Consider the following 24225-nt stretch of genomic DNA (forward strand, 5'->3'; position numbering starts at 1 on the left):
ATATAACGTGATTTGACATCATTTTATCTGTGGCCAATGACCTTGAACCTTCTGGGATGGGCACTTCTATCGCAGCAGCCTAAGGGCAAAAATGTTCAAGGTCTCAGCTTACACTTGGCAGTGATGTGAAGTCCCCATGAGTCCCCGTGAGAGCCAATCACAGTGCAATGCTCCATATTTTCTGCTGGCTTGCCGCACCTCCACAAAAAGCACTGCGCTAGGCTGAAACACCTGCATTTTGGAGCTGCCTTAATCAAGAAAACAAAAAAAGAGACCATGTATGCTGCTTTATTAACTCAATGATATATTTATTTTTACAATGTTTGCAAACTGATACAGTAAGTGACACTTTTTAATGCCAAAATAACATGGAAAACCGTCAAGGCCAAAATATATATATTTAGATATATATTATTATTATTTTTATTCTAAAAATGTGGGGCTTAAAACAGGTGGGGCTCTGCCGTGAATAATGGGTCGCAACTGGTCTCAGCCAAAAACATATATGCTTTTAAATATTAAATGCTCTATTCTTTCGGATTCACATGTGTGGTGTCACCTGGATGAGCCCGATGAGTTATTTGTATCAAAGGTCATCGCCTGGGTGATACATGGGTTAGTTACATTTAGAATCATAAAAACCTAAATATGTTTCAAATTTATAATACTCAATTTTTTTTTCATGTTAAGCACAAAAAACTAAATTCAGTATTTTAAGCTTAACGTATCAGGGCTACCTCTCTACTACTTGATAATCCATGTTTTCTGATCTCTCTCCCTCTGCTAAAACTCTGTTTTGACAGTTTCTCCTTTTCTCTCAGCAGACACACACACAGAAAGTTCTGCATCACTGCTGTAAACAGTTTTGGTTCTGCATTACAGTGCACACACACAGAAAGTTCTGCATCACTGCTGTAAACAGTTTTGGTTCTGCAAAAGTATTCATCCCCCTTGGCGTTTTTCCTATTTTATTGCATTACAACGTGTAATTTACGTGGATATTTATTGGGATTTCATATAATGGACACACACAAAATAGTACAAATTGGTGAAGTGAAATTTAAAAAGTTACTTGTTTCAAAAAAAAAAAAAAAAAAAAAAAAAAAAAAAGGTGGTGTGTGCATAGTATGTATTCACCCCCTTTGCTATGAAGCCCCTAAATAAGATTTGGTGCAACCAATTACCTTCAGAAGTCACATAATAAGTTAAATAAAGTCCACCTGTGTGCAATCTAAGTGTCACATGATCTCAGTATATATATACACACACCTGTTCTGAAAGGCCCCAGAGTCTGCAACACCACTACGCAAGGGGCACCACCAAGCTAGCGGCACCATGAAGACCAAGGAGCTCTCCAAACAGGTCAGGGACGAAGTTGTGGAGAAGTACAGATCAGGGTTGAGTTATAAAAGAATATCCCAAACTTTGAACATCCCACAGAGCACCATTAAATCCCTTATTAAAATAATATGGCACCACAACAAACCTGCCAAGAGAGGGCTGCCCACCAGAACTCACAAACCAGGCAAGGAGGGCATTAACTTCTCTGCGCTACGGATCCCTTTTACGGGATCCCTTTCCTAAACAACCGCTACAATTGCAGGGCGCAAAATGCAAAAATATTACAGATTAGGATAGAAAACACTCCAAAGTTTCCAAAACTGTCAAAATATTGTCTGTGAGTATAACAATACTTATTCTGCAAGCGAAAACCTGAGAAAATGTAACCCGGAAGTGATATTTAAAATAAAAAAATCTGTGTTCCCTGGCCCGTCTAACCTCCATTTAAGGGGTATCAATCATATTCCTTTTCCAATGGCTTCCTCAGGCTGTGACCAGGCATAGTTTCAGGCTTTTATTTAGAAAAATGAGCGAGATTTTTCAAAAGTAGTCAGGTGTCCTCTGAATATGTCCTGCGCGCGAGAGAGGGGCACCCCATTTTCCTTTTGTCTCTTAATGAATAGGTTATGGTCCGGGTGAAATATTATCGATTATGTTTGTTAAAAACAACCTGAGGATTGATTATAAAAAACATTTGACATGTTTCTACGACCATTACGGAAACTTTTTGGAATTTGTCTAACGGAACACGGCTTTGATTTTCTGAACATAATGCGCAACCCAAATGGCGTTTTTTTGTGATAAAAGTCATATTTATCGAACAAAAATAACATTTGTTGTGTAACTGGGAGTCTTGTGAGTGGAAACATCCGAAGATTATCAAAGGTAAGCGATTAATTTCATTGCTTTTCTGACTTTCGTGACCAAACTAACCAAGCTAATATAAGGCTAGCTGTTGTAGCATTGAAAGCTACACTCAAAAAAGCTTGGATTTCTTTCGCTGTAAAATATATTTTCAAAATCTGGGCCAGAGAAAATGTCCGTTTACGTTGGGCACTTTATTTAAAAAAAAATAAAAACTCTGACCCCTAGCGCTAAGAAGTTAATCAGAGAGGCAACAAAGAGACCAAAGATAACCCTGAAGGAGCTGCAAAGCTCCACAGTGGAGATTGGAGTATCTGTTCATAGCACCACTTTAAAACCTTTTCTCAATAGGGGGGCGCCATTTCGACTTTGTAAAAAAACGTTCCCAAATTAAACTGCCTCGTACTCAATTCTTGCTCGTACAATATGCATATTATTATTACTATTGGATAGAAAACACTCTCTAGTTTCTAAAACCGTTTGAATTATATCTGTGAGTAAAACAGAACTCATTTTGCAGCAAACTTCCTGTCAGGAAGTGAGAAATCTCAAATCGGGCACTCTGTTCGAGGGTCAGTTTATTAATTTGCATGTAATCTATGGGTCGACATGCACTGCATATGCCTTCCCCTAGATGTCAGTAAGCAGTGAGAATTGGAATGGGGTGTCTAGGTAGATCTGAGGCCGTACAAAAGCTCTTGGAACCGGGTGTGCAGTCTTTTCAACGTTCGTCATGACGCAAGACAGACCTCAGGATTGCATTCTGAAAAGCTCTCGTTATAGGCATTAGATATATCCGGCTCTGATTTTATTCGATAAAGGTGTTAAAAACATCATAATGTAGTTATTTTAAACCGAGTTATATCAGTTTATAACAGTATATTGCGATTTTCGGTATTTTATTTGTTCTGCGTTATGGTGAGTTGGACACGTCTTCGCCACATGGCTAATGTTTGCTGCTAATTCCAAAGTTGAAGACGACAATCTACAACCGAGCAACGATTATTCTGGACAAGGGACAACTTGCACAAGATTCTGATGGAAGCTCATCAAATAGTAAGAACTATTTATGATGTTAATTCGTTGTTCTGTTGAAAAATGTTAAACTATTATTCCGCCATTAATTTCGGTGCGGTCTCGCTTTAACGCACGCTGTATGTCGTAGTAACGCTAATTTTAAAAATCTAACACAGCTTTTGCATGAAGAACTAATGTATCTTTCATTTGCTGTCCAACCTGTATTTTTTAGTCAAGTTAATGATTAGTTTTCGATTAGATTAGGTGCCTCTCCCATGATTTCTCCCAAGATTTTGTTTGCATTTTGGCTACTATTCATATTGTATAACCACGATTTGTGCCGCTAAATATGCACATTTTTGAACAAACCATATATGTATTGTGTAATTTGATGTTATAGGACTGTCATTTGATGAAGTTTGAGAAGGTTAGTGAATAATTTTATATCTTTTGCTGGTTTATTCGTTATCGCTACTGTTGGCTTGAATCAATGCTGTTGTGTGGTTGGCTATTGTAGTAAGCTAATATAATGCTATATTGTGTTTTCACTGTAAAACACTTAAAAAATCTGAAATATTGGCTGGATTCACAAGATCTTTGTCTTTCATTTGCTGTACACTGTGTATTTTTCATAAATGTTTTATGATGAGTATTTTGAGACTGGGACAGAGGTTCACCTTCCAGCAGGACAATGACCCTAAGCATACTGCTAAAGCAACACTCAAGTGGTTTAAGGGGAAACATTTAAATGTCTTGGAATGGCCTAGTCAAAGCCCAGAACTCAATCCAATTGAGAATCTGTGGTATGACTTAAAGATTGCTGTACACCAGCGGCACCCATCCAACTTGAAGGAGCTGGAGCAGTTTTGCCTTGAAGAATGGGTAAAAATCCCAGTGGCTAGATGTGCCAGGCTTATAGAGACATATCCCAAGAGACTTGCAGTTGTAATTGCTGTAAAAGGTGGCTCTACAAAGTATTGACTTTGGGGGGTGAATAGTTATGCACGCTCAAGTTATGTTTTTTTGTCTTATATCACAATAAAAATATTTTGCATCTTCAAAGTGGTAGGCATGTTGTGTAAATCAAATGATACAAACCCCCCAAAAATCTATTTTAATTCCAGGTTGTAAGGCAACAAAATAGGAAAAATGCCAAGGGGGTAAATACTTTTGCAAGCCACTGTACACATGGAAGGTGAACTATGACATCAAAGCTTCCTCTCAAATTCCTCTGGTGATTATTCTTCCCCTGCAGGTAGATGGATGCATCTGTATTCCACATACCCCTCCTCTCCAGGCATAAGTAATCACAGTAATAACAGTGGTAGTAAAATGACGTGTGTTTGTTCTCAAAGGGAAGAAATAAAACATTCACTGTTCACTTCACGCATCACAGCATCCTCTCTCTCACAGACCACCCTAGGTGTAGAATACAAAAGCAGGTAGGTTCTTTAATTTGAAGATTACGTGGGTGTGCGCGTGCGCATGCATGGGCATGTGTGGTCAAACAGCCTCATCCAGAGCAGCATGTAACTCATCTCCCAGCCCTGGGAACTTTACCCAAGTGTATTCTACCTGTTCACAAGGGAGAGGAATACCAAATATGTGAAACATGTACCTTGACTCTGTGGGGGAGCATCTGACAACCACACGTCATTAGCCTATAGCGACAAATGTCAAATAGGCTGTCTTTTAGTTAAGCCCTCACACTGACAGACAGATAGACAGGCCGTCAAGACACACACACACCAGTCATGAAACACACACACACACATGCCAGGGACTGACTGATATTACAGGGATTCCGTGCCAATCCAGAGTTATTACCTTTGGTATGCCCTGAAGGCAGCGTTTGACCCCACAGTAAATTAAATGTTATTTTAACTCCTGCGAGAAAGTTCACCCCTACCAATAAATAATACATTCCATTTAGCAGACGCTTACATTTTATGTATGGGTGGACCCGGGAATCAAACCCACAACCCTGGAATTGCTAACGCCATGCTTTACCAACTGAGGCATACAGAACCAAAAATAGTAAGTACATGCCCCCCCTTATTTCAATGCATTACTTGTCTAATATGACAAATTTTTTAGGCTTAGATCCAATAAGATCAAGCGTTAACCTGCGATAGCAGACACCTGCAAAGCGGATGTTTTGCTGGTGTCAGAGGTGGAACTGCATTGGAGCCATCATGTCATATCAGTGAGAACCTGTTCTTGCAATCATTTGATACAATCCACACCTGCCCCGCTCCTGTTTAAAAGTTCAAAAGGAGAAAGTGTAGGCTATATAGAAATAATTACGCTCAAACTGAAAAATCATCCTAAATGAGGTGCAGATTACATCTCGCATTCCAGTGTTCGAACTTGTAAACCAGGCAGTATGGGATTACTGTTAATGGCACTCTGTGGAGCTAATGGCAATGTCCGCTTCAGGTATAATACCGGGAGTCACTTGTGGATTTGACAGCTCTAATACCATCAAACAATCGCTATGCGCATGTTGACTAAAGCGGATCTGATTGAATCTAGCAGATAGTCTAACTGAGTCAAGAATAGAAGAGGTAGTTGACTGAAGAGAGTCTGTCTGTTTCCGCAGCTTCCCCCGTCATTTGGTGGATTTACCCCATAGTTTTCAGCCAAAAGGCTCAGACTTTTCTGTTTCCATCTATGCGGGCCGGCATATGTGTCTCACTGGGCCATGAGCCCAGTCCGTAGATCTGGTGTACCTGCTCTTACTTTGCGCCAAAGCCAAGCCACTGGTGCTTTTCAGATGGCTTTTACATAACAATGGCTAACTGTGAACTTTAACGCCTTTTCACAAAGCAACTGTTTTGATAATGCAGAGGTTGTTGATTCTGCACTTCACAAGTCCTCACTGTCAGCCTTAGCTATGGAAACACAAGTTCCCTAGTATAACATTTATTTGTAAAAATATTTTATTTAACCAGGTAGGTCAGTTGAGAACAAGTTCTCATTTACAACTGCGACCTGGCCAAGATAAAGCAAAGCAGTGCGACAAAAACAACAACAGAGTTACACATGGGATAAACAACGTACAGTCAATAACACAATAGAAAAATATATGTACAGTGTGTGCAAATGTAGTAAGATTAAGGAGGTAAGGCAATAAAATAGACCATAGAGGCGAAAAAATTACAATTTTGCATTAACACTGGAATGAAAGATGTACAAGTAGAGATGCTGGGGAGCAAGTAGAGCAACAAAACAAAAACATATGGGGATCAGGTAGTTGGGTGGGCTACTTACAGATGGGCTGTGTACCGGTGCAGTGATCGGTAAGCTGCTCTGACAGCTGATGCATAAAGTTAGAGAGGGAGATATAAGTCTCCAGCTTCAGTGATTTTTGCAATTCGTACTAGTCATTGGCAGCAGAGAACTGGAAGGAAAGGCGGCCAAAGGAGGTGTTGGCTTTGGGGATGAACAGTGCAATATACCTGCTGGAGCGCGTGCTACAGGTGGGTGTTTCTATGGTGACCAGTGAGCTGAGATAAGGTGGGGCTTTAACTAGCAAAGACTTATAGATGACCTGGAGCCAGTGGGTTTGGCGACAAATATGTAGCGAGGGCCATCCAACTAGAGCATACAGGTTTCAGGGGTGGGTAGTATATGGGGCTTTGGTGACAAAACGGATGGCACTGTGATAGACTACATCCAGTTTGCTGAGTAGAGTGTAGGGGGCTATTTTATAAATGACATCGCCAACGTCAAGGATCAGTAGGATAGTCAGTTTTACGAGGGTATGTTTGACATCATGAGTGAAGGAGGCTTTGTTGCGAAATAGGAAGCTGATTCTAGATTTAATTTTGGATTGGAGATGCTTAATGTGAGTCTGGAAGCAGAGTTTACAGTCTAACCAGACACCTAGGTATTTGTAGTTGTCCACATATTCTAAGTCAGAACCGTGCAGAGCAGTGATGCTGGACACGTGGGCAGGTGCGGGCAGCGATCGGTTGAAGAGCATGCATTTTGTTTTACGGGCATTTAATAGCAGTTGGAGGTCACGGTAAGAGTGTTGTATGGCATTGAAGCTCGTTTGGAGGTTTGTTAACACGCTGTCCAAAGAAGTGCCAGATGTATACAGAATGGTGTCGTCTGTGTAGAGGTGGATCAGAGATTCACCAGCAGCAAGAGCAACATCATTGATATATACAGAGAAAAGAGCCTGAGAATTGAACCGTGTGGCACCCCCATAGAGACTGCCAGAGGTCCGGACAACAGGCCCTCCGATTTGACACACTGAACTCTATCAGAGAAGTAGTTGGTGAATCAGGCGAGGCAGTCATTTGAGAAACCAAGGCTATTGAGTCTGCTGATAGGAATGCGGTGATTGACAGAGTCAAAAGCCTTGGCCAGGTCGATGAAGACACCTGCACAGTACTGTATTTTATCGATGGTGGTTATGATATTGTTTAGGACCTTGAGCGTGGCTGAGGTGCACCCATGACCAGCTCGGAAACCAGATTGCATAGTGGAGAAGGTACAGTGGGATTCGAAATGGTCAGTGATCTGTTTGTTAACTTGGCTTTCGAAGGTTTTAGAAAGGCAGGGCAGGATGGATATAGGTCTACAACAGTTTGGGTCTAGAGTGTCTTCCCCTTTGAAGACGGGGATGACCACGGCAGCTTTACAATCTTTGGGGATCTCAGACGATACAAAAGAGAGGTTGAGCAGGCTAGTAATAGGGGTTGCAACAATTTCATTTTAATTTTAGAAAGAGATGGTCCAGATTGTCTAGCCCAACTGATTGTAGGGATCCCGATTTTGCAACTCTGTCTGGATTTGGGTGAAAGAGAAGCGTAGGGGGCTTGGGCAAGTTGCTGCGGGGGGTGCAGAGCTGTTGGCCGGGGAAGGGGTAGCCAGGTGGAAAGCATGGCCAGCCGTAGAGAAATGCTTATTGAAATTATCGATTATCGTAGATTTACTGATGGTGACAATGTTTCCTAGCCTCAGTGCAGTGGGCAGCTGGGAGGAGGTGCTCTTATTCTCCATGGACTTTACAGTGTCCCACAACGTTTTGGAATTAGTGCTACAGGATGTAAATTTCTGTTTGAAAAAGCTAGCCTTAGCTTTCCTAACTGACTGTGTATATTGGTTCCTGACTTCCCTGAAAAGTTGCATTTCGCGGGGGCTATTATATGCTAATGCAGTTTATTTATTTTTTTTATTTTTATTTTACTGTTATTTTACCAGGTAAGTTGACTGAGAACACGTTCTCATTTGCAGCAACGACCTGGGGAATAGTTACAGGGGAGAGGAGGGGGATGAATGAGCCAATTGTAAACTGGGGATTATTAGGTGACCATGATGGTTTTGAGGGCCAGATTGGGAATTTAGCCAGGACACCGGGGTTAACACCCCTACTCTTACGATAAGTGCCATGGGATCTTTAATGACCTCAGAGAGTCAGGACACCTGTTTAACGTCCCATCCGAAAGACGGCACCCTATACAGGACAGTGTCCCCAATCACTGCCCTGGGGCATTGGGATATTTTTTAGACCAGATGAAAGAGTGCCTCCTACTGGCCCTCCAACACCACTTCCAGCAGCATCTGGTCTCCCATCCAGGGGCTGACCAGGACCAACCCTGCTTAGCTTCAGAAGCAAGCCAGCAGTGGTATGCAGGGTGGTATGCTGCTGGCAGTACGTCACAAGATGTTTTTGTGCTGGTCAAGGGCAGTCAAGTCTGGGGTGAAGCAAGGGCTATATCAGTTTTTGATCTACATTTCTTTAAAATAGGACATGCTTACTTAATAATGGTGAGGAAAACCCTTTAAAAGAGCAACCAAGCATCCTCTCCTGACAGGATGAGGTCAATATCTTTCCAGGATACCCGGGCCAGGTCGATTAGAAAGGCCTGCTGTGTTTTAATGAGCGTTTGACAGTGATGAGGGGTGGTCGTTTGACCGCGGACCCATTACGCATGCAGGCAATGTGATCGCTGAGATCCTGGTTGAAGACAGCAGAGGTGTATTTAGAGGGCAAGTTGGTCTTAGATTGTAGGACGGCCAGGGTGTTAAGCATATCCCAGTTTAGGTCACCTAACAGTATGAACTCTTAAGATAGATGTGGGGCAATCAATTCACATATGATGTCCAGGGCACAGCTGGGGCTGAGGGGGGTCTATAACAAGCTGCAACGGTGAGAGACTTATTTCTGGAAAGGTGGATTTAGTAGAAGTAGAAGCTCAAATTGTTTGGACACATACCTGGATAGTAAGCCTGCAGAGTTCTGTCAATTTCTGCAGTAGATTGGAACTGCGCCCCCTTTGGCAGTTCTATTTTGTCAGACAATGTTGTAGTTGGGGATGGAAATTTCAGAATTTTTGGTGGCCTTCCTACGCCAGGTTTCAGACATGGCTAGGACATCAGGATTGGTGGAGTGTGCTAAAGCAGTGAATAAAACAAAGTTAGGGAAGAGGCTTCTGATGTTAACATGCATGAAACCAAGGCTTTTACGGTTACAGATGTCAACAAATAAGAGTGCCTGGGGAATAGGTGTGGTGCTGGGGGCTACAGGGCCTGGATTAACCTCTACATCACCAGAAGAACAGAGGAGGAGTAGGATAAGGGTACGGCTAAAGGCTATAAGAACTGGTCGTCTAGTGCGTTGGGAACAGAGATTTAAAGGATCAGTTTTCTGGCCATGGTAGAATAGATTCAGGGCACAATGTACAGACAAGGGTATGGTAGGATATGAGTACAGTGAGTGATGATGAGAGGTTGTGGCTCTGGAGGCACCAGTTAAGCCAGGTGAGGTCTCCGCATGTGTGGGGGGTGGAACAAAAGAGCTAAGGCATGTTGGGCAGGGTTGGGGGCTCTAGAGTGAAATAAAAGAATAATAACTAACTGAAATAGCAGTAGACAAGGCATAATGACATTAGGGAGAGGAATGTGTAGGCGAGTGATCATAGGGTCCAATGAGCAGCAATAGGTGAGTCAGGGAGCCGTTTGGTAGTCGCTACTACGCTAGGCGAGCTGGAGACATGGCGATTCAGAAAGGTAGCGGGCCGGGGAGAGCAGATGGGTCTTCGCAACGGAAAAGCATGTTGACGATTACGTCGGCAGACCAGTTGTGATGGATCGGTGGGGCTCCGTGTCGGCAAGAAAGGACAGGCCAATTAGCAAAAGAGGTATTGTAGCCCAATAATTAGCTGGTAGACCTTTTCAGCTAGCCAGGAGATGGGCCTAGCTTGAGGCTAGCTCAAGGCTAACTGGTGCTTGCTTCGGGACAGAGGTGTTAGCCAGCAGTAGCGCTTCGGTTGCAGCTAGCTAGCTGCGATCATCCAGCGTAATGGTCCAGGGCTTGCGGCAGGAATCCGATGATGTGGTAGAGAAAAAGCAGTCCGATATGCTCTGGGTTGATATCGCGTTGTGTAGACTGGCAGGTATTGACCGAGCTGATGCTGGCTGGTGTCCGAGTTAACGGTGAAGACCGCTAGCAGTGGCTAACTGACTACTAGCTAGTAAGCTGGCTAGCTCCTGATGGAGGTTCCGGTTCGAAAGTATAAATATTGCAGATCCGTACCACATTGGGTGAGGCGGGTTGCAGGAAAGTATTTTCAGTTTATAGATGGAAAGTGAGATTAAAATAAATACGAAATATATACAAAAAATGTGGAAAGCAACTATTTACACGGGACAAGACAAACACACGTCCGACTGCTACGCCATCTTGGGTTCTGGCCCAAGGTGTATACATAAAGGTGTATACAAGAGATCACCATGATGTCCCAATAGCAAGAAAATGTAGTTCTGGGTGGAGAAAGTTGCTTTCTGTGCATGGTTCTCTGAATGGCTGTGCTCTGTATTCACAAATCAGTAATTGTGTAATGTAGTTGAAAGTACAGTAAGGAGCCGCCAAAATCAACTTTTCAATAACATGGTTCATTGTCAGTGTCGCGGTGCTATTTCATGGTGTTATCTCGATATTATCCAGCAGGTGACGGTAGTGAGCCACTACATTACCTGCCTATGTGAGGTTAGTGTGCCATGTCAAACAGTTTGTTCACAATAAACAAGCAATGATATGATAGCCGGTGCCTGTTCACTCATCATAGATGAAGGATATCACAATCAAGCAATAATAGTCTTTTAAACAGAGGTTATTATTTTCTGTTTGACATTAACTCTCAAATTGCAATGATTAACTTTACATATCGACATGTAGGCCATGGCTTATGCCAGACAAGTAGCTAGCTAGTACACTTCCTGATCACCTCATAGCTCCAGCTCAGCAACTAACGAATGGCAGGCTATGGAATCATCATCGGTATCAGGTGAGGAAATATTTATGTGCAGTTGAAGCTACCAAGCCAGCTTATTCATTGAAAATGAGGGTTGTCTTTGCCTGCTAATGTGACATGACCGACATCCGCATTGATCCATGCCTGCAAAATAGTCAAGGTAATGCCAATGGCTGAGGCAGGGATAGCCAGGTAGCGCACCCACTGGCAGGCAGCTTGTGGTCATTCGGTGTTCAAACAAGATAGCTGAAAAATTATTTGGGGGCTACATAAATGGAACAGAATAGCTATCTATCCAACGTTGCAATTAGAGCTAGCTGGCTGGCTTCAGTACTAGTCAAAAGTTGACACACCTACTCATTCAAGGGTTTTTCTTTATTTTTACCATTTTCTACATTGTAGAAAAATAGTGAAGACATCAAAACTAAGAAATCATGTAGTAACAAAATAAGTGTTAAACAAATCAAAATGTATTTCAGATTCTTCAAAGTAGCCACCCTTTGCACACTCTTGGCATTCCCTCAACCAGCTTCACCTGGGATGCTTTTCCAACAGTCTTGAAGGAGTTCCCACATAGGCTGAGCACTTGTTGGTTGATTTTTCTTCACTCTGTGGTCAGACTCATCCCAAACCATCTCAATTGGGTTGAGGTCAGGTGATTGTAGAGTCCAGGTCATCTGATGCAACACTCCATCACTCCCCTTCTTGGTCAAATAGCACTTACACAGCCTGGAGGTGTGTTGGGTCATTGTTCTGTTAACAAAAAAAGTTAGTCCCGCTAAGCGCAAACCAGGTAGGTTGGCGTATCACTGCAGAATGCTGTGATAGCCATGTTGGTTAAGTGTGCCTTGAATTCTAAAAAATGTACAGACAGTGTCACCAGCAAAGCACCCCCACACCATCACACCTCCTCCATGCTTTACGGTGGGAACCACACATGCGGAGATCATCCGATCACCTACTCTGCGTCTCACAAAGACACGGCGGTTGGAACAAAAAATCTCAAAGTTGGACTCATCAGATCAATGGACAGATTTCCACTGGTCTAATGTCCATTGCTCATGTTTCTTGGCACAAGTAAGTCTCTTCTTATCATTGTTGTACTTTATTACTGGTTTCTTTGCACCAATTCGACCATGAAGGCCTGATTCACCTAGTCTCCTCTGAACAGTTGATGTGTCTGTTACTTGAACTCTGAAGCATTTATCTGGGCTGCAATTTCTGAAGCTGGTAACTAATGAATTCATCCTCAGCAGGAGAGCTAGTTTCATCATAGTGCTTGATGGTTTTTGCGACTGCACTTGAAGAAACTTTCAAAGTTCTTGACATCCGTATTGACTGACCTTCATGTCTTAATGTAATGAGGGATTGTCATTTCTCTTTCCTTATTTGAGCTGTACTTGCCATAATATGCACTTTGGTCTTTTACCAAAAAGGGCTATCTTCTGTATACCACCCCTACCTTGTCACAACACAACTGATTGGCTCAAATGCAAGGAAAGAAATTACACAAATGATCTATTGACAAGGCACACCTGTTAATTTAAATGCATTCCAGGTGACTACCTCATGAAGCTAGTTGAGAGAATGCCAAGATTGTGCATAAATATATTTTTATTTGTTTAACACGTTTTTGGTTACTACATGATTCCATATGTGCTATTTCATAGTTTATGTCTTCCCTATTATTCTACAATGTAAAAATAAAGGAAAACCCTTGAATGAGTAAACTGTCCAAACTTTTGACTTGTACTGTATATACACTGCTCAAAAAAATAAAGGGAACACTTAAACAACACAATGTAACTCCAAGTCAATCACACTTCTGTGAAATCAAACTGTCCACTTAGGAAGCAACACTGATTGACAATAAATTTCACATGCTGTTGTGCAAATGGAATAGACAAAAGGTGGAAATTATAGGCAATTAGCAAGACACCCCCAATAAAGGAATGGTTCTGCAGGTGGTGACCACAGACCACTTCTCAGTTCCTGCTTCCTGGCTGATGTTTTGGTCACTTTTGAATGCTGGCGGTGCTTTCACTCTAGTAATGTAATGTACAAAAATGGACATAGCAACTACAGACTGCCCCTTTAAGGATATCAAAAGTGTGCGAGTTTGAGCATGTGTCCATTAGGCCTATGGATTTGTACTTATCAGCATGAATTAGATTGAGCAATAAAAGCCGCACTTTTATTCCATAGGCTGGGATCAACACTATGTAACTGTTGCAAGAGCACATTTTTCATTTGCCAGCCACTGTTTTCAAAAACATTGATTGAAAGACAGCTTAAACTTCTTGAAATCAACCATTATTGGGTTCAAATACACATTTAGATTTGTGAACAGCCATACACAACAATCACAATCCGTAAGGCGCAAATAACTAAATTAGAGAGCAGCAGTGTGATTCACGTCAATGCGCTATGTAAACTCAGCAAAAAAAGAAACTGCCTTTTTTCAGGACCCTGTCTTTCAAAGATAATTCATAAAAATCCAAATAACTTCACAGATCTTCGTTGTAAAGGGTTTAAACACTGTTTAAAGGCATGAGGACTGCAGATGGGGCCAGGGCAATAAATTACAATGTCCGTACTGTGAGACGCTTAAGACAGCGCTACAGGGAGACAGGAAAAACAGCTGATCATCCTTGCAGTGGCAGACCACGTGTAACAACACCTGCAAAGGATCGGAATATCCGAACATCACACCTGCGGGACAGGTACAGGATGGCAACAACAACTGCCCGAGTTACACCAGGAACACACAATCCCTCCATCAGTGCTCAAACTGTCCGCAATAGGCTTAGAGAGGCTGGACCGAGGGCTTGTAGGCCTGTTGTAAGGCAGGTCCTCACCAGACATCACCAGCAACAAAGTTGCCTATGGGCACAAACCCACCGTCACTGGACCAGACATGACTGGCAAAAAGTGCTCTTCACTGACGAGTCACGGTTTTGTCTCACCAGGGGTGATGGTCGAATTCACTTTTATCGTCGAAGGAATGACTGTTACACCGAGGCCTGTGCTCTGGAGCGGGATCGATTTGGAGGTGGAGGGTCCGTCATGGTCTGGGGCGTTGAGTCACAGCATCATCGGACTGAGCTTGTTATCATTGCCGACAATCTTAACACTGTGCATTACAGGGAAGATCTCTTCCCTCATGTGATACCCTTCCTGCAGGCTCATCCTGACATGACCCTCCAGCATGACCTTGCCACCAGCCATACTGCTCGTTCTGTGCGTGATTTCCTGCAAGACAGGAATGTCAGTGTTCTGCCATGGCCAGCGAAGAGCCCGGATCTCAAACCCATTGAGCACGTCTGGGACCTATTGGATCAGAGGGTGAGGGCTAGGGCCATTCCCCCCCCAGAAATGTCCGGTAACTTGCAGGTGCCTTGGTGGAAGAGTGGGGTAACATCTCATAGCAAGAACTGGCAAGTCTGGTGCAGTACATGAGGAGGAGATGCACTGCAGTACTTAATGCTGCTGGTGGCCACACCAGATACTGACTCTTACTTTTGATTTTGACCCCCCCCCCCCCCCCCCCCCAGTTAGAGGGTGTTTCTTTTCTTGCTGAGTTTAGATATCAATAATAAGTGATATCCGTATCACCGTAGACTACACCGCCTGCTGTCATCCTTACCTCCGAGTTTGTATTCAAGTTGATTCATCTTTGGATGCCGACAGCAGTCGCACCATTGCAAGAGATAGCTTGGACTGTAGCCTACAAAAACCTATTCCTGCTCTTTTTCCACGATACATCAAACATATTTGGTGTCATCATAGTTGTCTCTGACTTTCTGAATTTAAAAGCAATCATGTCGTTTTTCAAAAGCATCTGTAATCTGGTTTTTGAAATCCTTACATGTAACGGATTACATGTAATCCGTTACTCCCCAACCCTGCCAGTGTCACATCAAGCCCCTCGCCACGATGACTGGGTAACTGACAGCTGTCTCTCAACTGATAGGCTATTTGTAGATAGCCACTCCCTGGTTTAGCACTGCATGGCCTGGGCCATTGAGACAGCTAGCTGGCACTGTTCTTCAGTATTGAGGAGCAGTGACTACATGTAATTCAACTGGTAATACATTTTGCAGGAGCTTGGTGGTAGTTGAACAAATCTAGGTACTGTTTTCAGTAGTTAAATACTTTTTTGCCAGGTAGAGTTGAAGCTAACTACTGGAACTACACACTCCTTTTTTTATTAAATATGAGTGAAGTAAGCAATAATTTCCTGACATATTGTTGGCCTTTTTGTCAAGCTCCTGTTGAGACGGGAAGGCATCTTCACCGGCCCTCTGAGCCCTCTGTCACAAATAGAAAATGCAGGCTGCTGACTTACCATGAAATCGGCATTAACAGGGAGCTGAGGGAGGAAGTGGACAAATAAGAGTTTGATCCATGTAAATAGAAGCTATACAACCATACACTCTTAGGAAAAAAATGGGTTCTAGAAAGGGTTCCTTGGCTGTCCCCATAGGAAAACCTTTTTTGGTTCCATGTAAAACTACTACCTGGAATTAAAAGGGTTCTACCTGGAACCAAAAAAGTTTTACCTGGAATCAATCTAGATAACACCTTTGTATTCTGAATGTAGTGTATCGGTCAGAAAATATTGGAGTTCCAAGGAACTGGCCTCCCACTGGTTGAATCAAATCAAACTTGAATTGTCACATGCGCTGAATACAAGTGTAGACCTTACCGTGAAATGCTAACTTACAAGTCCTTAACCAACAGTGCAGTTCAAGAAGAGTTAAGAAAATATTTACCAAATAAACTAAAGTAAAAAGTAACACAATAGCGAGTCAGTGTGCGGGGGTACAGGTTAGAGGTAATTTGTACATGTAGGTAGGGGTGAAGTGACTATGCATAGATAATCAACAGCGAGTGTACAAAACAAATGGAGGGGGGGTCAATGTAATAGTCCGGTGGCCATTTGATTAATTGATCAGCAGTCTTATGGCTTGGGGGTAGAAGCTGTTAAGGAACCTTTTGGTCCTAGAGTTGGCGCTCCAGTACCGCTTGCCGTGCGGTAGCAGGGAAAACAGCCTATGACTTGGGTGACTGGAGTCTGACAATTTTACGGGCTTTCCTCTGACACTGTCTATTATATTAGGTCCTGGATTGCAGGAAGCTTGGCCCCAGTGCTGTACTGAGTCGTACGCACTACCCTCTGTAGCGCCTTATGGTTAGATGCCGAGCAGTTGCCATACCAGGCGGTGACTCAACCGGTCAAGATGCTCTCGATGGTGCAGCTGTGGAGCTTTTTTTTAAAAGTTGCAGCTCAACATCTGCTCGATGTGGATGTTGCCTGTAATCCATGGTCACTGTGGGGAAGACGGCGTTGATGCACTTATTTATGAAGCCGATGACTAAGGTGGTGTACTTCTAGATGTCATTCGATGAATCCCACAACATATTCCAGTCTGTGCTAGCAAAACAGTCCTGTAGCATAGCATCTGCACCATCTGACCATTTCCATACTGAGCGATTCACTGCTACTTCATGCTTTAGTTTTTGCTTGTGCGCAGGAATCAGGAGGATAGAATTATCTCAGGCGAGCAATACCTCAATCATTTTTTTTATATTAAACATCGCGCACCAGCTGTTATTGACAAAAAGACACACCCCCACCCCTCGTCTTACCAGACATAGCTTCTCTGTTCTGCCGGTACATTGAAAATCCCTCCAGCTCTATATTGTCCGTGACGTCGTTTAGCCACGACTCTGTGAGACATAGGATATTAGAGTTGGTAAGATAATTCTATTCGTTGTTCATCCATTTTATTTTTCAATGATTGCATGTTAGCAAGTACATATGATGGCAATGGGAGTTTACTCGCTCACCTACGGATTCTCAAAAGGCAGCCTGATCTGTGTCCTCTTTTCCTCCGTCTTTTCTTCACGCAAATTACATGGATCTGGGCCTGTTTCCTGGAGAGCAGTATATCTTTCTCGTCGGACTCGTTAATGGAAAAAGCTTCTTTCAGTCCGTGGTGTGTAATCGCAGTTCTGATGTCCAAAAGTTATTTTCGGTCATGAGGTTCTCAATACCCCAATCCACAGTGGCAGCAAGGCATGAGGTAGGTAGAATGGTTTCAGAGGTCGAGGGTGTGGCAGAGGAACTGTATAGGCGGGAGAGGGCGTCAGGCTTCACATTCTTTGAGCCTGGGCGGCAGGAGATGGTGAAGTTAAATCTGGTGAACAGGAGGGCCCACCGTGCCTCCCTGGAGTTGAGGCGCTTGGCTGTATGGAGATATTCCTGTTTTTTATGATCGGTCCAGACCAGGAATGGCTGTTCTGCTTCTTCCAGCCAGTGCCTCTACTCTTCCAATGCCATCTTCACTGCCAGGAGTTCTCGGTTGCCAACATCGTAGTTCCTCTCAGCAGGATTGAGACGATGAGACAGGAAGGCATAGGGATGAAGCTTCTGGTCCTGGGCAGATTGCTGGGACAGGATTGCCCCCACTCCAACATCCGAAGCATCCACTTCCACCACAAATTGGACGCAAGGGGTCCGGATGGATGAGGATGGGTGCTGTTGTGAACTGATGATTCAGGTCCACAAAGGCTTTGTTAACAGCTGGAGTACATTTGAACGGTACCTTGGGAGAGGTGAGTGCCGAGAGGGGCGCCACCAGGGTACTGTAGTCCCGAATGAAACGGTGGTAGAAGTTTGCAAAACCAAGAAACCGTTGCAACTGCTCCCTGGACATTGGTTAAGGCCAATTCACCACTGCTTTCATCTTTCCGGGATCCATTTGAACATTGCCCTCAGCAATGACATATCCCAGAAAGGTGATAGTAGAGCGGTGGAACTCACACCTCTCGGCTTTCACGAACAGTTGGTTCTCCAGGAGGCGCTGAAGGACCTGTCTGACATGAAGAACATGTTCTTGTGCAGATCGGGAAAACAGGATGTTGTCAAGGTACATGAACACAAACCGGTTTAGCATGTCCCGAAGCACATCAGTGACCAAAGCCTGGAAAACAGTGAGGGCGTTGGTGAGTCCAAAATGCATGACCTGGTACTCATGTCCACTGGCTGTGTTGAAGGCTGTCTTCCACTCATCCAAACCAGTCGGTAGGCATTTCGAAGGTCCAACTTGGAAAATATGGTGGCCCCCTGGAGAGGTTCAAACGCCGAGAAGAGGAGAGGTAGGGGGTAATGATTCTTGACAGTAATGTCATTAAGTCCCCGGTAGTCAATGCATAGGGTCTTGTCCTTCTCCACAAAGAAAAACCCTGCTCCGACAGGAGAGGCAGATGGACAGACAGCCCCAGTGGCCAGAGACTTCTCTATGTACTCCTTCATAGCTTTGGTTTCTGGTACAGACAGAGAATACAACCAACCCCGAGTTGGTGTAGTGCCTGGGAGAAGATCAATGACACAGTCATAAGGATGGTGCGGGGGAAGGGAAGTAGCACGTGCCTTACTGAACACTTCCAGGAGGTCATAGTATTCTGTGGGGTTGGACCACAAGGATGGTGCTTGTGGTCCAATCAATCATCAGATTGTCCAATTGAAGCCTGGAAAATCCCAAAACAATCGTAACATGGGGAGAGGTAATGAGGAAGAACTGTATTGTCTCACTGTATTGACCAGAAACCCGTAATTGAATGGGCACAGTACTATGGGTGACTTCCCCTATAGAGCGGCCGTTCAGTGCCCTAGCATCCATGGTCACAGAGAGAGGCTGAGTGGGAATACCCAGCTCTGAAGCTATCATGGCATCCATAAGACATTCATCAGCCCCCGAGTCAATGAGCTCTCGGAGAGACTTAGATTGGTCTACCCACAGCACAAGAGCAAAAAGGGGTGTGCGGCTGATGGGAATTAGGGAACTCCCAGTCTGACTCACGATAGTACTGGTACCCACTAGAGACAAGGGTTTCCTAATAGGGCAGGTAGCTATAAAATGACCTGCCCCGCCACAGTACAGACAACAGTTATTATTCATCCTCTGTGAGCGCTCCCAAACTGATAGCCTAGTTCTTCCCAACTGCATAGGCTCAGGAGTATCCAACTCACCCGTCGTAGATTCACGAGAGAGCTCAGGTGGCTTTGACTCCTCTCGGAAGAGCCGCCTTCAGAAACTTCCAGATTCCAAAGGAGATGAACGCGCCATATCGGGTGCACGAGTGTGCCTGAGACCAGACCTCCTCTCACTCTTGTGTTTCCTTAGACATCCATCAATTTTAATGGTTAAGGTGATAAGGGAGTCGAGGTCCACCGACAGTTCCCAAGCAGCTAGCTCATCCTTAACCTCCTCATATAATCCGTGCAAAAAAGTATCGAAAAAGACTCCGGATTCCAGGCACTCTCAGCGGCCAACGTACGAAAGTCCACCGCGTAGTCTGCCACACTACGGGAGTTTTGACATAAGTTAAGCAGTTTGCTGGCCGCCTTTCTCCCGGATACCGGAGACTCAAAAATTCTCACCTCTGCCATGAATTCCTCTAAATTCCCGCAAATGGCAGATTGTTATTCCCAAACTGCCGTAGCCCAGGAGAGCGCCCTTCCAGACATTAGCGTAATTATATACGCTATCTTCGATCGGTCTGAAGAAAACGAAGATGGCTGTAGCTCACAAATAGGAGGAGCAGGAAAAGCGGCTGAGCTGGACCCAAGGAAAGAAACAAATATCTAAAAACACCCCTAAGCTAGATGAGCCTAATTCAATACAGCTAACTAACAAAAATACAGTGGGTGGTCCACCCAGTTCTAACTAGTGTTCTTAGACAAAGTATTCCTACGGGTAATGTAGGCCCATGGGCGACTTGTCTTGGTACCCCCTTTTCCACACCATCAAACAAACAGTCAAACACCATAACAAAACAATACTCACAGGATAACGGACACAGTGACATGCAGTTGCTAAACCAAACGAGAGATCTACAGAGAGATTGCATGACCGAGAGATTGAAACAGAGAGATTGAGCTCCAGAGAAAACAACTGAATGGGTTTTTAAACCAAGGGAAAGGGGATGTGATTGGGTAATGGAAACAGGAGGAGGTGTGTCTTCTGATTATGAGAGAAGGAGAGAAAATAAATACACACACAGGATACCTGTATCCGTGACACAATGTTTATTAATCCAGAGGGGTAGGCAAGAGTGGTCGTGGACAGGCAAAAAGGTCAAAATCAGATAAGAGTCCAGGAGGTACAGAGTGTCAGACAGGCTCATGGTCAAGGCAGGCAGAATGGTCAGGCAGGTGGGTATAAAGTCCAGAAAACAGGCAAGGGACAAAACCGGGTGGACAAGAAAAGGAGAATGCAAAGAGCAGGAGAACGTGAAAACCGCTGGTTGACTTGGAAACATACAAGACAAACTGGCACATAGAGACAGGAAACACAGGGCTAAATACACTGGGGAAAATAAGCGACACCTGGAGGGGGTGGAGAATATAACCAGGACAGGTGAAACTGATAAGGGTGTGACAGAATGATTAAGTTTTGAGCTTCATTTAATATTCAAAGCCACACTATCTGCCCATCTTTATTGTTTAGGGAGCCTGGTTATTGTCAGAGGCATATTCAGTCAAATCAACTGAAAAAACGTGCTCTATAAATGGAGCGACATCATAGGAGCCAAACACCTAGATAACGGCTGAGCTAGCTGGTAATGCCACACCTGAAACACAACAAGGGTTTGTGTGTGTGAGCGTGTGTGTACTCATGGTTTGTGTGGGAGAGGAGAGCTCAGTGTATTCAAGGGTCCAGCTGGAAAGGGTGATAGAAACAGTGATGATGCTGACCTCTGACATTATAGTCCATACTGAGCCATCTTGCTCTCTGCCTCCCTGACTGCACGCAACTCCTACTCCCACTCCCTGCATGCCATGGCCGTGACACAGCCCTGTGAGGCTCTAACCTTTAGGAGCATCTGCTTTGACGAATCCTGACTCTGGCATTGCACTCTCAGCCCTAGCACAGCCCACCAGGCTGGTAGAGCAGATCAGAACAAAGGGGGACAGCCTTGAGTGTCTGTGCCCTCTGCACTCTGGTTGAACTTTGACCTGGCACCTCACACTCCACTTGGTTCAGTGCCTCCAGCCTGGCCTTGAACAAACTCCCTGTAAACGAGTCTGCAGCGCTGCACATGATGTGGGACCGCCGCCCGCGCGAGCCTATTGTCATACAAACAGATCTGTTTAAGCTGTTCAAAGCATTGTTTAATTGCACCCAGTTATTAAGTGGCTAGGGAAGGTCTCTGTAGTAGAGAAGCCTCCTACAAATAGAATGTGTGTGTGTGTGTGTGTGTGTGTGTGTGTGTGTGTGTGTGTGTGTGTGTGTGTGTGTGTGTGTGTGTGTGTGTGTGTGTGTGTGTGTGTGTGTGTGTGTGTGTGTGTGTGTGTGTGTGTGCATATGTGGGAGGCCAGATGTCCAGAGCATCTGAATTAACAGTGGACAGTTAATTCAGTGAGGAGAATAATCTGAGAGATGAGGGGCTGATCGCACTGGGAAGCCTATCGACTGGCTTTGGCTTAGAAGTAGAAAAGGGGATTAGCGTTGCAGTTCAGTGCCTGTGTGCCAAAGCCCTAAGATAGACACGGCACAGTGGAAATATCATTGCATTTAAACACCCTGAGTGGAGTGTCCGATCTCTGGTTTTAATGATATTCTCTGAATTATTTGGCCACATTATAATGGTATAACTGGAAGCTTTTACAACAGCACATAACAATGTCAACATGGTGAATTCTATTCACTGCTAGATCACCATGAAGATGCTTTGAAGGCTGAGGCAGCCCAGCATATACTGAATGGTTATCTTAAAACTGTTCTTAGAATTGTTTTCTATACGTCAATTGACCTCTCTTGTTAATCAATATGGTACTTCTGTTGATGGTCAGACAAAGCTCATGTTATATAGCCTATAGTCTATTGGCCATATGTCAGATGACTTGAGGCTGGTAATACACTCACTAAACCATGCCCTTCATTGTGTCCACACAGGTCTGTTTTAATATTTAGAGACCACCCGTTTATGATGATGCTATGATCAGATGAATGATCTGCCGTGATATCTGCTGCATCTCTTTCTCAGTGGCGTTCTCAGTGCATCTCAGTGGTGGCTAATGGGCCAACAGGCTACAGTCATTATCACGCTGGGTTCTCAGGGTTTCGGTACTTAGATTCAGAAATTCTGCTCCAGATCATATCTGTCTGACCACAACGGATTCATCACCAAACCACTCGACCGGAAAAGCCAGCGGTGAAGGTTTGTTTCAGATGTACCATCAGTACCGGCTGTTTCAGGCTGTTCCTGGTACCCATCCTCACCCTGAAAGGCATGCGCCAGGCTCGCAGTGCCACAGCAGTGTATCTGCCTGCCTTCCTTCCAGTACATATGCCAGTATGGACCTCAGCAGGCATAGACACACACAGCCTACTGCACAAACCAAATGGCTGGGAGACAGATTGGGATTAAACGCTCCATTAGCTCCATAATATTGCATATTTCTCTCTCTCACTGTGAAGGCGGTAGGAGAGGGAGGGCAACATTGTGTTGTGGTGCATATGCAAAGGAGAGAAAATGTTTTTGTCACCATAATCTTTCCCCACATTGACAAGCCAATGACATGACCTCAATAGCTTTATCAAATTGAAGTTTTTTATGTTTCTACTGAGGGGCAAAATGAGAATGGGGTTAAATCCCATTTTATGGTAGAGCAAAACCAAAATTGCAGCACTTCATGGAACAGTGACTTGTAACATATTAGTTTTGCTATTTTTCACAAAATGTCCTCAAAGGCTTGTGACTCCGGCGTTCTTTAAACTGTTCCCTTTCATTTATTGTTTCTGATGTTTTCCTTTCTTCCTATTTTAGAGTCCTGTTTCTGTATATGCAGACAGGGAAACAACAACTGCCATTTTATCTTTTGAGAAGCCTTGGCTAAAGCCAAGAAGCTGTGCTCCTTGACAGTCTGAGGGCAAGCCGGGTGTTTTATCTTCCACCCTTAGAGACCAGCCCACTAAACAACACTAAGACTAAAATACAGGGAGTCAGTGGAGGGGCTGTGAGATGTCCTCTTCTTTCAGAGGTTTAGGGGCAGTGAACAGATACACTCCAAAGGCGACAGAACATTTCAGAATGATGAATAATACAGGCTCAGCTCCAGAGGAGAGAACGGACTTTGCTTGACATTCTCCATGAGACTAGCTCGGAGCAGAATGGCCCATTCGCCATCCTTAAGTTGACGATTCAAATGTAATTGGAGGGAATCGAAGCATCTCGACAACAAGAGGATGAGTCGACTGTAGGCCTAAGCAGCAGGCCGCCACTGACCTCAATTGATTTCTTTGTTTTCAGACAACAATGTTTCCCATTAACCTTAAGTCTTGTTTTTAACTCAACACACCTAACTATGCAAATGGTATACACAAGGGTCCATTGTTAAAATAATCACAATTCATTATGTAAATTATTCATCAGCAAAACAAATGCACTTTCTTTATGATGCATAAGAAACAGTGGCCAGTTCTGAAAAATGCAGAACTATAGAGACAGCGTGTGACCACAGAGCAGTCAGAAGCACAAAGACATGAGGAACGCAACTGAGACAATGGATCAATTCTCAGAGGAACTGTGAGATGAACATGCTTACGACAGAGCCCATTCTAAACCCACTTGTACTTTCATGTTTATCCAACAATGCAGTCAGTTGTATATTAGAAGTTTGAAAAGCATCTAACATTCTCTAACTGTCGACATATAGCAT

The sequence above is a fragment of the Salvelinus fontinalis genome, chromosome 16 (assembly GCF_029448725.1).
Source record: "Salvelinus fontinalis isolate EN_2023a chromosome 16, ASM2944872v1, whole genome shotgun sequence".
Classification (NCBI taxonomy): Eukaryota; Metazoa; Chordata; class Actinopteri; order Salmoniformes; family Salmonidae; genus Salvelinus; species Salvelinus fontinalis.